The 15026-nt window shown below is 36.3% G+C and overlaps 1 pseudogene; it reads right to left on the bottom strand.

Annotated features, from left to right (window-relative positions):
* Positions 1 to 7011: 7011 nt before the first annotated feature.
* LOC142525370 (uncharacterized) lies at positions 7012 to 14060 on the bottom strand (annotated as a pseudogene).
* Between the last annotated feature and the right edge of the window lie 966 nt (positions 14061 to 15026).

Genomic DNA, 15026 nt, shown 5'->3' with positions numbered 1-15026 from the left:
TTTTGAGAAATTGGGGATTGGAGAAGTTAAACCAACCACTATTTCCCTTCAACTTGCTGATAGATCTATTAAATATCCTAGAGGGGTAATAGAGGATGTTTTGGTTAAGGTTGATAAATTTATATTTCCAGTTGACTTTGTTGTGCTAGACATGGAGGAGGATCGTGAGATCCTCCTAATTTTAGGTCGTCCTTTCTTAGCTACTGGAAGAGCTCTCATAGATGTGCAAAAAGGTGAGTTAGTTTTGAGGTTGAATGATGAGAAGGTAACTTTTAATGTTTTTCATAGTATGAAATATCCTGGATCTTCTGATTGTTATAGAATAGATGCTATTGATGATATTGTTGAGTGTAGTGTGCATGATACTTTGATTGAAGACCCACTGGAAAAGCTTTTGGTTAGCCCAAAGTCCACGGAATCCAGCAGAGAAGAAGTGGAGGAATGTATGAACTACGTGGAGGGATCAAAGCCTTTGCCAAGATCGGTGAATTCGAAGATTGGGGAGCTTGGACATATTCCAAAATCACTTAAACCTTCCATAGAAGAACCCCCATTCCTCGAACTCAAACCACTTCCTCCTCATTTAAAATATTTATTTTTGAAGGAAAAACATAAATTGCCAGTAATTGTTTCTTCTTCCTTGACATGTGATGAGGAAGATAAGCTCTTGAGAGTGCTGAAGGATCACATATATGCCATTGGATGGAGCATAGCTGACATCAAGGGAATAAATCCATCCATGTGCATGCACAAAATTTTAATGGAGAAGGAGCACTCTCCCACCACTCAACCTCAAAGGAGATTGAATCCAGCTATGCAAGAGGTCGTTAAAAAGGAGGTAATCAAACTCTTTGATGCAGGTATGATCTTTCCTATATCCGATAGCAAGTGGGTAAGTCCTGTGCATGTTGTTCCTAAGAAAGGGGGAATCACTGTTGTTGAAAATGAAAATAACGAATTAATCCCCACTACAACTGTGACTGGGTGGCGTGTTTGTATTGATTATCGCAAATTGAATGATGCCACAAGAAAAGATCATTTCCCCTTACCTTTTGTTGATCAAATGTTAGAGCGTTTGGCAGGTCATGCTTTCTATTGTTTTTTAGATGGTTATTCTGGATATATGCAAATCCCCATAGACCCCGATGATCAAGATAAGACCACTTTTACTTGTCCCTATGGTACATTTGCTTATAAAAGAATGCCATTTGGTTTGTGTAATGCTCCCGCTACTTTTCAACGTTGTATGATGTCGATTTTTCATGATATGGTTGAAAAGCATATTGAGTTCTTCATGGATGACTTTTCTGTTTTTGGTTCTTCCTTCGACTCTTGTCTGATTAATTTGTCAAAAGTGCTAAAGAGATGTGAAGAAACGAATCTTGTACTTAACTGGGAGAAATGTCATTTCATGGTAAAGGAAGGAATTGTCCTTGGTCACAAAATTTCTGAAAAAGGTATTGAAGTGGATAGAGCTAAGGTAGAGATCATAGAAAAGCTTCCTCCTCCCACTAATGTCAAAGGAATTCGTAGCTTTATTGGGCATACAGGTTTTTATAGGCGATTTATCAAGGATTTCTCGAGTATTACTAAGCCTTTAACTAATTTGCTAATGAAAGATGTTCCTTTTGTTTTTTCTGAGGATTGTTTACAAGCTTTTCAGGTATTAAAGAAAAAGTTGACCACCACGCCAATCATTGTCGCACCAGATTGGAATCTACCTTTTGAACTCATGTGTGACGCAAGTGATATTGCTTTAGGGGCTGTTTTGGGGCAAAAGAGAGACAAATGCTTGCATGTAATCTACTATGCAAGCATGACACTTTCAGGAGCTCAATTAAACTATGCTACTACAGAAAAAGAGTTGCTGGCTGTTGTGTTTGCTTTGGACAAGTTTCGGCCATACCTTGTAGGGAGTAAAGTGATAGTCCACACGGATCATTCAGCTTTAAAATATCTCTTAAACAAGAAGGATGACAAGCCAAGATTGATAAGATGGATCCTTCTACTGCAAGAATTTGACATAAAGATCGTGGATCGAAAGGGGACTGAAAACCAAGTTGCTGATCATCTATCGAGATTGGAGAAGCCCGAGGAAGGTAAGTATGTAATTAGAGATGAATTCCCTGACGAGAAACTTTATGTCATCTCTAATTTACCATGGTATGCTGATTTTGTCAATTATTTGTCATGCAAATTTATTCTTTCTCATCTTACATATCAGCAGAAAGAAGTTCTTTTCAGATTTAAAATATTATCTTTGGGAAGATCCTCTTTTGTTTAGAATTTGTGCAGATGGCATTATTCGTAGGTGTATTCCAGCGGAAGAGGTAAGTTCTATACTTTCTCATTGTCATAGTGGTCCAACTGGAGGACATTTTGGGGCAAGTAAAACGGCCACAAAAATCCTTCAAGCTGGATTCTACTGGCCCACACTGTTCAAGGATGCACACACTTATGTTTTGAATTGCAATGAATGCCAACGTGTTGGTAATATTTCAAGGAGACACGAAATGCCATTGAATAATATTTTAGTTTGTGAATTGTTTGATGTATGGGGAATTGATTTCATGGGGCCATTTCCAGATTCTTTAGGAAATAAATATATTTTGGTGGCTGTGGATTACGTATCCAAGTGGGTGGAAGCAAGTGCTTGTAGAACCAATGACTCTAAAGTTGTGATCCAATTTTTAAAGAAAATATTTTTGCAAGATTTGGCACACCTAGAGCCATTATTAGCGATGGGGGAAAACACTTTTGTAATCGTTATTTTGAGTCTCTGTTAACTAAGTGTGGGGTCACGCACAAGGTGGCAACACCTTATCATCCTCAAACTAGTGGTCAAGTAGAAGTGTCAAATAGGGAGATTAAGAAAATTCTTGAGAAGACCGTTGGATCTTCGAGGAAAGAATGGGCTAGTAAATTGGATGATGCGTTGTGGGCATATAGAACAGCATTCAAAACCCCTATAGGAACTTCCCCTTTTCGTTTGGTCTATGGAAAAGCTTGTCACCTTCCTGTTGAACTAGAGCATAGGGCATTATGGGCTACAAAATTTTTGAACTTTGATGTGCAAGCTACAGGTTATCGGCGTCTTCTACAAATCAATGAGCTGGAGGAATTTCGTCTTGATGCATATGATAATGCGAAAATCTACAAGGAAAAGACAAAGAAGTGGCATGATGCAAGGATTGTGCACAGGGAATTTGAGTCTGGACAAAAAGTTCTTCTTTATAACTCTCGTTTGAAACTCATGCCAGGTAAACTTCGCTCCAAATGGTCCGGGCCTTTTACTGTTACTGAAGTTTTTCCCTTTGGTGTTGTAGAAATCCGTGGAGATTCTGGAAATCCCTTTAAGGTGAATGGACATCGACTGAAAATCTTTCATGAAGGAATTGTGGAGCAAGAGGAGCCGAGTACTCCTTTGCACGATCCAACCTAATCTATAAAGGGAGTTGTCTAGCTATAGACAAGAAATTTAGCGCTTGCTGGGAGGCAATCCAGTGATTTATTTTATTTCGTTTCATTTTATTTTTTTTATTTTTTTACTTTTTCATTCTATTAGGTAATTCTCTGTGATTTTGGTGTGTGTAGGGAATATTGGAATAAAGGAATATGATTTAGATTCTGGAAAAGCTAAATTGTTGAAATAAAAGATTTCCAGCACTGAGGAATTCTACCATCCCCATGTAACAGTCCATGGAATTTAAAGCAACACTGTCAGGGAAGTGTTCTCTTGCTATTCTGCATCCAACTTTTATATTCTTTTTGAATGGCATGACACTGAGGGCAGTGTAAATCTAAAGTGTGGGGGGGATTTGATTTGTGTTTGTTTCACGTCACCACACTTAGCATGTGCTTCAATGTTTAATCCTCGAGCATGAAAATTTTTTTCTGGTTATTCTTTGAGAAACTGCACTTGTGATTACATGATACACTAATTGACTTTCTAGATTTTTGAACACTCAAGAAATTACATCACACCTAGAATTGATTGAGATGATCTTTAGTTGTACCCGAAGGATTTGAGCACAAACTAGTTTTGTATCATGTTTTGAGACATCATCTATGCACTTTGAGTCATACTTATATGAATTAATTGTGAATTAGCAAGAGGCGAGCTCATGAAAAAAAATCGAAAAAAAAAAGAGAAAGAAAAGAAACAATCTAGAACTTGTCTGATTATCTTTCGAAGCGAAAATACGGAGGAGAATGACTTAGGGATGATTTAGGCGATCTTTGGACCGTTTGAGCCTTTCGAGCCTACCTAATCCATCATTCAAATCCCTAGTATTCCCTTTTGAGCCTAATAAATCGAATGGAGTGTGTCAAAGACATACAATTAGCCACCATTCGTATTCCTTCAAAAGCCCACATCAACTACCCAATTTTAGCTCATACAATATTCCTCTACCTTAATTTTGAGAGAAATAAACCCCTTTAGCGCTTTAAAATTTTCAATAACTCTCGTGTGCTTATTGATAAGAAAAATTGGAGGAGTTTGAAAAAAATCATGAAGAATGAGAAATGAATTGATGAAAAGATACATAAGAAAAAAGAAAGGAAGGAGGAATATTGATGTGGTGATTGAAAAAACCTAAAAGAGAATGTTGTTGAAGATCGAAAAAATATGGGGGAATATGAATGAAAGTACAAGGAAGATGAAAAAGTTAGGTGGATGGATGATGAATATCAATGAGGGGGGAATATAAGAGATGAAAGAGTGCGCTATATGATTAAATTGTTTATTTTCTCTCATTTTGAATATCCCTACCTTTATTGTAGCTGTGAGCCGTGGCCTAACGTTATAAGCTTAAAAAGACCTATTGACCGGGTCATATTTTTCCAACATTTAGTGGAGGAAGATATGAAAGATAAGCTTATGGAGAGTTTCTTTATATGAAAAAAAAATCAGAAAATATGAGCACTCCTTGAACTAAAACACCTTTGAGGAATATGAGTTTTGACCTCCACACTACACACGTCTCATTATCTTGATCTTTTATAGTGAATGCTTGAGTTTTAAAGTTGCAATGAAAGTTAATTTTATGATTTTTGACGTGTGATCTTTTGATTGAGTGTGACGGAATTTGGTAAGTTGAAAAGTGTTGATTGTGTCATTTTGTATGGTGAATCATTGAATATTCCTTCATAATATTTTTATTCTTTTGATTTGCTCGAGGACGAACAAAGGCTAAGTGTGGGGGGATTGATACGGCCAAATCTTGAAAAGATTTTAGGGATTTGATTTAATAATATTTGCCCTTATCTAATATTTTTATCTCTAATTATGTGCTTAATTGAATAATAATTGTAGATTTGAATAAAATGTGAAAAGTGTTTAAATTGAGAGATAATATAAATTTACTAGATTTCAAAGGAAACAAAATATCAGAAGAAAGGAAATTAAATACTCTTATATTCTATTCCTTGATGATATTGAAATCTTGGAAAAATCGATGTAAATCTTTATAAGTATCTTATTTACATTTTCTTTACTGGACATGGGCTTAAAAAGGAAAGGAAGGAGGAGGCCCATTAAGAAGAATAAAAGGGCAGAAGCGTACAAAAGAAGGGAGGGCTGCCATAACAGAAGCACAGAAGGAGACGGAATAGGAGAACAGCGCGGAAGAAGAAAAAAGTGGAGGAAGAAGGAAGGCAAAACCAGCGAGGAATTCCTCACACGCTACCAATTACAGATAATCTCTTTCCATTCTTTCTTAATCATGTTTTCTGCATTGAATTTAAACAGTGAATTACACTTTTATTTTAAGTTTATGGAGTAGATTTTTATAGACTAAGGCCATGATAGGGCCGAGACATATTATTTTTTGATGTTTTGAGTTTAATTCAATTAGATTATTTATTTTATTCATTGATTGATGTCGTTTATCACGTGTTCTTTTAATCTGGCCAATTAAATAGAATATTTGTTGGTTAATCTAAAACCGGAAGGCGATAGATTAATATTTGCTTCACACATCAATCAACACATGGTTAAATTGACTAGAAATAATATTCGATTTCAGTGTGCGACTTTAGGTTGAAAAACTGGAATTTCACAGCGATCTAATGCGGTTAAATCTAATTAAATTCAGTTAGGAATAATTGGACTATTAGATTTAATTAGGTTTATTAATTCGAGGAATCGTTTAATAAATAATTTTGAGAATTCCGTCGTGAATTAAATAATTAATTTATTGAATATGAATTTGACACGTAGATTATAAATTGTTTCGGTACCGTTGTGCGCCTTAGTCGTTTTTAAATAATTTGAATTTTCGTCTAAATTAATAGTTTGGATTAGTTTTGCTTTAGTTAATTTATTTAAATCGTGTTATTTAGTTTTAATTAATTTATCTCCCATCATTTGAATTTTATTAGCCTGAATTAGGAAAAATAATTCATATTCTAGTAATTAAACATCAATCTCTGTGGGTACGATACCTGGACTCATCTCCAAATACTATTACTTGACCTAGTCCGCTTGCTAGATTTATTCCCAACCGAAATCATCGGTCATTTACCCGTCTCACAGATAAAGATTCGTGAGACATTCTTGAGACCGTCTCACAAGAGACCTAATTTTCACCTAAAACACCACGTAGAAATCGAATTTATTCTTAGTCAGTTTTATAATGTGTTGATTGACATCGTTGTTATATTTAACCAATTATCTTCTAATTCATGATTAATCAACCAACATGTAAGTACGTGATCAAGTTATCTAGACGAAATATTAAACCAATATGAATCAATAACTGAAATCAGTAACAATAATCAATTGACTTGATATAATTAAAATTATAATAAAAATTAAAATATTTTTTTTATGTTTAACACATACTAAAGTCGCGCTTTTTAACATCTTGAGGTTTTATAATACTGGTGCTCTAGTAAGTTTGAGAAAGATTAATTCGCAGCCCGTGACGGTCATTGAGGAACGTAACTCCAAAACAGATGACAATGGAAGATAAACAACCTAGTAGCATCCAAAACAAAGCCAAACCATAAGAAAAGGAGGTGCCCATTAGTTACTCCAAACAAGACTGCAATTATTCAGATCAGCACGACTTACTCACCAAGCTCTTCAGACCAGTATTCATTACCCAAAACCGACATACTAATCAAAACTGAACATGAGTCTTCCTACCCATACAAACATGCAACAGACGTGGAAAACCAATCGGATTCAAAACAACAAACCCGAGTTAAAGATAAGCTTCGAAAGTCTCTGAGTTACTGGCTTCTTGATCGAGCATCTGAACCACTTGAGCAACTCCTGCAGCAAGTTCTTTGTTGATTGAGGATTCTGGCATATCGAATGTTCTCCTTCGGAAGGACAGAGATTTTCCATGAGGCTGTGGGTCCACCACGTCGAGCATTGCTTCTAGCTCGTTAACCATAGCCTTTTTCACAGCTCGAACCATAATATCAGCACCCTAGTAGAGTGGAAACAAGAAGCACAAAAAAGTACATAAGAGACCAGGGGCAATGGTGAAGTTTCCTAGAAGAAAAGAGTTGAACCATTATTTTTTTAATTACAATGCGGTTGGGGTTTTTTTGCTTTTAAGTTGGAATTTAACCCAAGCCTCTCCCTTATTGGACGAGGTTTATGCCACTACACCACTAGAGGTGGTGGCAGTTAGCCATTATTCAACATCAGGAAGAATGTAAAATAATTGAGATTATGTTAATAATGAAGTAATAACTTCACATATCAGTGAAAAGGTTTTATGGTCGAAACCAATCAAAGAAATGGGAAAGAGATCCATATCACTATGCAGAAACAAATGATCTTATAAAACAAACACAGAAAGGAAAAAACAGTTATCTCATGTCGCTTGATGGACCAAAAGGTCCATGATGTACACGAGAAGACATTGATCATTAATCACATGCAGAAATCACCTAGCATTATTATATCCAGTAACATCAACATAATTGCATGATAACTTGGCGCTAGTCGAGGCGTGTCTATAAGCGAGATTCACTTGCTTCTTCTATATCTAAATCCTAGATTCATAAAAAAATACTCACACACACAGATCATGACTTTTAAGAGAGCTATTATGGCATGCTTCACTACAGGATTATGCCTTGGCTTGGGACTAGGCACAAGGAGCTGCGCCTCACTCCACCAGTCCCGTGCCTAAAGGATTGAGTAAAATTTCAAAAAACATAATTAAAACAAATAAATGACCAACACTTTAAGTTACCTCAATGGCATCAACAGTGAGAAGTAGCACAATGATCTTCTCAGAGAACCTCTGCCTCTCCTCTGCATCACGGGTAAGACGACGACGATAAGAGAAGTTGTTGAATAAAGCCCTAATCTCCTTCAATTTGGTCTTGGCAACGGCAAGCTCTCGAAGTCCACGTAAAGCTTGAGATCTTCGAATAAGGTACGCCCGGAAACTAATCTGAATCTGTGTTGCTGCATCTAGTGGAGACAATACCCTCCTCTTACCCTTGCTCTTTTCCAATCTTCTGGCAAAAACCTACAGGCACATAATTCATTACTACATCCAACTAACTGTACCAATGTCTTATCAAATATAAACTCTCCAAGATTGGTTTTTAGACCCTTGACGTCAGAACATTCAGAAATTCATTAACTTAGTCAAGAAATCTGTTCATCCACCAGATTTCAGCACTACAGTATACAGAACGTCGGGATCTCAATTTTTTTTGTCACCAGTTTACGAAATACAATATCCAAAAGCTACAAAGTACACCAAGGCAAACTTACACATCAGAGTTAAAAAAAACTACTCAGACAACCATTGCAATGAATGCATAGTCACTAAAAAGGAACATAAAATAGGTGAAAGGATAATGATCATCGTTTGCTAGTCTTGCAATTTTCAACATTGGCAACGACAATTTCTCACAGAAGCTATATTTAAACAGGCATGGATGGACACCTAGCAACTTTGTTGTATCACTGTCTTAGGCATTCGATAACAGAAGTACATAACCGAACAACTTGTTTCACGTATTCAGATTTTAATTGAATATTGCAATTATTTTCGACGACCTTATCAAAGGATGATTTTACATCTAAGAAATATTTTCATTAAATCTAAAAAAATATTTGAGTTTATATATTTTCTGAACTTGTTTGAGTAAACTTAAATATTTGTTATCTGAAAATTATAATTTTTAAATATGAAAGTTGTATGATACTATCTATCAAATGCAGGAAATCGGATGACATTCGTTTGGCTGGGATTGATTTTAATGATGTTTGACATTGCGAAAAATAAACTTGCTCGTATTGGTAGAAGGCAGATGCTGCTTATTGAGTCACTGGATCACCCCCCCCCCACTGCTATGTTTTTTAGATCAAAAGGTTGAGGAGGATGAGAGTGACTAGATTGGCGCTGATAGAAGCCTTTAACGAATATTAGCAGTGGTAGTTGGTTTCTCAGTTTTTTTGAAGATAACATCATTATGTGGTTATTGGTTTATATTATGAGTTTTAGGCAGTGTTCTAAATGGCTCCTAGACGGGAGGCAGCCGTCGACCGCATAGCCTTTTGCCTTAGGCAGTTCTGTAGGCAGTAGAAGATGAGCAAGGGTGGGCAATGTTGTCAAAGTCAACAAAATTATAAAACACCCTAATTATTAACACATTTATATACTCTCTTCCAAAACATAATAGTCCCATCAGCCTAATCACCCACAACCTCCTTCCCCCTGGAACTGCCCACCACCACCACCGCGGATCGGCTGCCCCCGCCAGCCCACTAGGTTAGCTCTTGTATATTTCTAATAAATTTTTGTTCTAATTTTTATCTTTTATTTTATTGTATAAAGCTTATTTATGCATAAACATCATTTAATTAAGTATATTACATAAAGAATGATAGTATTTGTAATTATCTTGCATGATTATATATAATTATGTATAAAAAATAGTGGAAAAAACAACCGCCTAGGCGGCCGATGCGCTGACTGCCCCGCCATGGCCTACCGCCATTTACAACACTGGTTTTAGGATTGATAAACTGTTTGTATGTAATTTTATCTATTGCAATGACTTCACATATTTATTATTGATGTGATCTCGTTGAAATGGGTGAGCCGGATTAGGAGCTCCAACGGATCAAATCAACAATTTATAATGTTTGGGAATTTTGAGTGAAGATAAAGGCTGTGATAGCACCTGCAAACAATGAAAAGAACTCGTGAATGGGCGTCGGAGGGGTGTCCGGCGTGGCAACTCCGATGCTAAAGTCAGCGGGTTTTCAGATGAACACAAGCAATATTTGAGAGAAAATATGTAAGTGGTTTAGAGTTCAAAGATTTCAGAATCATTAAATGACATTAATACCTGCTATTTATAGTAGAAAATGGGATAGGTACCTCGATTTTCGTGTCACCTACTAAGTATGGTAAGTCGGTTACCCATACTAGCTTCTGATGACTTTTAGGACACTCCAAGTCCAAGTAGTTCTGACAGATTTAGACGGCCTGTAACAATCATACTCGAGGTGGCCCGGGTAGTAGAGTACCCGGGTGGTTGGTGGAGAGCCCAGGCTTATGATGTTTGCCCGGGAAGAACCGTAGTGCCCGGGAAGAGAAGATTTACCCGGGTCTTCAGGCAAGTAACTGGCATATTGGCTATGATCCGGGCTATCCAAGTAACAAACTGGGTTAATGATGACCCGGATCCTTATTGGGGTTTCAATTATATTAGTAAATTTTTTAGCCTTCGGATTTTGAAATTTGTGTTGGGTTTGAAAATGCGGCCGCGGTATGCTCCTGGATTTGGGGTGTGACAGTTACTATAGTCATATACATATTATCCATAATCAAATACATCAAACTATACTGCGTGTAGAGATGATGCTTCAACTCTAAATTGGTCTTGAAGGGGATAAAATACTATATTCATGCAATTCACATACATCGACGGCCAATAATATTTAAAATAAAGAAATTGATACTTCATTCGTTCCAGATATATAGTCTTGTTTGGTTTTTACACAGATCAAGAAAATAATTAGAAAAACAAAATTTATAAGCATACTTCGTAATCTATCGTTATTTAATGTATTCAAAAAATGGTCATACGTTGTCTTACACTTATAATGTGTTTGGCAAAACTTATAAGCTCTAAAAACCAACTTATAAAATATTTGAGAGCTAAGCTGTCATAATTTATTTGGCAAAAAAAATGTTTCAAATAACTTCTAAGCTGTAAAAATAAACTGTTTGACAACGTTTCAAAAAAAGCTAAGATACTCCTCCATTTTGTTCAATCTTTTTATTTAGATATAAAAAACAAAATTGTTAAAGTTTTATTCAGTAAATCACTAACTACAATTTTTTTAATCAACATTTCACTTTCAGGAAGGGGACATGGTATATTTGAAGTTGCGTCCGCATCGGCAGAATTCAGTTTGCTCCCAAGTTGCGCAGAAGCTATTCAACAGATTCTATGGGCCGTTTAAGATCAAGAAGAAGGTGGGATCAGTGTCTTATCGCTTGCAGTTACCAGAGGGCTCGAGGGTGCATCCTGTTTTTCATGTTTCATGCTTGAAAAGAGCAGTGGGTAACTCCGATATTGAGATCAAACTACCTGAGGAGCTAGACACTGATTTACTTCTGACTTTTGAGCCCAACATGATTTTAGCTGGGAGGATTAAAGATGTATCAGGACAACCCTGTCAACAGATTCTTGTGGAATGGAAGGGACGGTCTGAAGAAGAAGCTACATGGGAGAACTTCGAGGACTTCCAAAAGCAATTTCCTGATTTTCGCCTTGAGGACAAGGCGATTTTTGACGGAGGCCAGTATTGTTACAAGCCCAATTCAAATTGTAGGAGGCTTGGGCCCTTTGGGCCCAGACACAACAAAAGGCCCAATACACATTGAGAACCCAAAATAGTAAATGTGTATAGCATGAAGAACAAAGGGAAAACACGTGATACGGGAGGGGGGATTTAAATATCAATTAGAGGGGAGGAGAGAGTATTCAGTTATATTTTCTGTTGAGTAATCACTAGCATTCGCTAGGGAGAAAAGTATTGTACAGAGAACATGTACTCTGGGTTGATACATTTTCTGTTGAATGCAATATTCCATTTGGTATTTGCCTTTTTTTTGAAATTATATTGTGTGTGTAATCTGTGGTCATAACATTGGCTCCGACCTGCCAGATTCGAGGGACGATCGAAGACGATGGCCAGCACCAGAAATGACGTGAAGTTTGAAACGATGGAACGGTCTGTGAATGGATTGCAGGAGAGTATGCTACAAGTACAAGACATGCTAGAGAAGCTGGATCTTTGGTTTTTATACAGATCAAGAAAATAATTAGAAAAACAAAATTTATTAGCATACTTCGTAATCTATCCTTATTTAATGTATTCAAAAAATGGCCATACGTTGTCTAACACTTATAGTGTGTGGCAGAGCTTATAAGATCTAAAAAACAACATAAAATATTTGAGAGCTAAGCTCTCATAATTTATTTGGCAAAAAAAAGTTTCAAATAACTTCTAAGCTGTCAAAATAAACTGTTTGACAACTTATAAGTTGTTGAAAAAAAGTTAAGATACTCCTCCATTTTGTTCTCTCTTTTTATTTAGATATAAAAAACAAAATCGTTAAAGTTTTATTCAGTAAATCACTAACTACGATTTTTTTAATCAACATTTTGCTTGCATATATTAAAAAAATTAATTTTTTTTTTCAAAGAACATCAATTTTTCTAGCTATAAACATAAATAGATTTAATTTTTTAATATAAAAATTATAAAACTATTTTTATATGTGTATATAACGACTTACGTTAACTCATAGCATTGTACTTTTTTTTGATAACTTTGACAATTAAAAATTTTATAATATCAAACACGTTAACATCTTTAAATTGTTTAAAATAAGTTTATCCAAATACTTTAATAATTTATTTTTAAAATAAGACCTCACTTCTAATAAGATCTTAAAACAATTTATAAGATGTTTTAAATAAGTTTAACCAAACATTTTTTTAATTAAAATGGGACAAATTATATTTGCGATAATCAACAAAAGAAAACACGTATAATTGGTACGGAATAAAATTATATAAAATTAAAATGCTAAATAAATAAAAATAAAAATAAAAAAAACACCAACCTGTCTTAATACAAGGGCCCCATGATCATGGGGATCTTCGATCTCAGCAATGCGAGCAGCGGAGCCCATTGATTTGCCCTTCCCTTTCACTTTCTCGCATTTCTTCCCCGATTCGCTGCTGCCGCCGCCATTACACACCTTCACAGTGCAAGTTCGTTCGAAAGGCAAACAACCCCCACCGTCCCTTCCCCTTAATCTCCGCCGTCCATTTATAGTTATTCTCCAGGCCCTTCTTCTCCGCCGTGAGCTTGTACTTCCGGTCAACTCCAATCTTCTCCGGGCACTTAATCTCCGCCGTCCAGGTGTGCTTCCTCTCCCCGGTGTTCTTCTTACCTCTCTTCTCCCTCCCCAGCCTATCAAACCCGAACTCCAAATCGGAAATCCGATCATCGAGCGACTGTATGTACAGTTCCGTCCCCAGACCCAGTCCGACACGGCGGATGACGCGGCGGGTGGGAGCGTGAAACGGGCTTTCCACCGTTCGAATCAGATCCGTAAATGCCTCGACTTCATCCGACAGAAGGGGTGGGTAGGTCAGGACATCAAGAACGTGATCGAACCCATCTTCAACGTAGTGGGATGAAGGGAGAAAATCTGGGTTTAGCATTACGTGCTTAAATTGATTAACAATGGAGGTTTCTCTAGTGAAGCAAGATGGCGAGTGCACGACGATCTCAAATCTCCTGAATATGCTCATTTTCAGTTTGAATTCAGATGCGAAATAGCGACTCTGTCAGCGTGTGTGGAGATATGAAGAGATGAAAGGCGGAGTACTTTGCGAGTTGGTCAAAATGATAGGATGCGATGCAAGTGAAAAAATTGGTATTTGATTTGGAAAATCAAAAGCTAACTCCTTGCAACCCATCCATATTTATGATTTTAAATAAATATATATATTTTGTAGTTTGGTATTTTAAATCTTCTTAAAAGAAAATGTTAATTTTAATTATAATTATAAGGAGGTTGATAATTTCATTACGAGGAATAAGTCGAAATGTGGTGTTTGATCTTTGTATAATATAATATACTTGAGTTGACAAGTTTAATTTATCTAGTTAATGTAATTATAAGTTACTGTGTTAATCAAAGGTTCACCCGGTATATAGAAGTTTAACGGCGGCATGTTATCACGTCATAAAAAAAAATTGAGTTAAAATATTACCATTTATTAGAATTTTTTCCGAAGTGACAAGTGTTCGACTTCAATCTTTTGGAATAAAATCATTACACAATATATCAACTGGTGATGCATCGAAATTTGTGAAAAGAAGGATAGTGTCTTCTACATAAGATCTAGAGTCGCTATTGGATGGAGATGCCATGGAACTGAACTTGTTGAAAAAGGTTGTTGGTGCGGGTGCAACAAAGAGTTCAAGTTCTTCATCAAATTTCAAGGTTTCCGAGCTGAAGTCATTTTCAAGAACGCATAGTGCCAAGGTCAGGAACTCGAAAATTTCTTGTAGAACATGGAAACAAATTTCATTGCGGCCAAGGTTCCAGAGAAAGAGAAGGTCTCCATAAAGAATATGTATTTGAGCGACAACGCCAAACTTTGGTGGCGTGAGCACTTATCAGATGATGTCAGTGCAAACAGAGAGAATATTAGCACTTGGGATACTTTGAAAAAGGAATTGATTGATCAGTTTCTTCTTTGACACTTCGGAAATTGAATCATGCTCGTACCATGAAAAAGTATGTTAAGGAATTTAGTTTTTGATATTGAAAATTCGTGATATGCCATAGGGAGACGAACTGTTCAAATTTTTGGTGGGGATGCAGCTTTGGACCCAAGCAGAATTGAGACACCAAGTGTGAAGCCCAGCCTATGTTTTTTTTTTTTAATTAAGCAAATAAGATAGGAATTGATGTGCAATAAATAATTTTGCCACAAGA

This window comes from Primulina tabacum, chromosome 14 (assembly GCF_025594145.1).
Source record: "Primulina tabacum isolate GXHZ01 chromosome 14, ASM2559414v2, whole genome shotgun sequence".
Classification (NCBI taxonomy): Eukaryota; Viridiplantae; Streptophyta; class Magnoliopsida; order Lamiales; family Gesneriaceae; genus Primulina; species Primulina tabacum.
The sequence above is the reverse complement of the archived record's forward strand: the minus strand, read 5'-3'. Positions and strand labels throughout refer to the sequence as shown.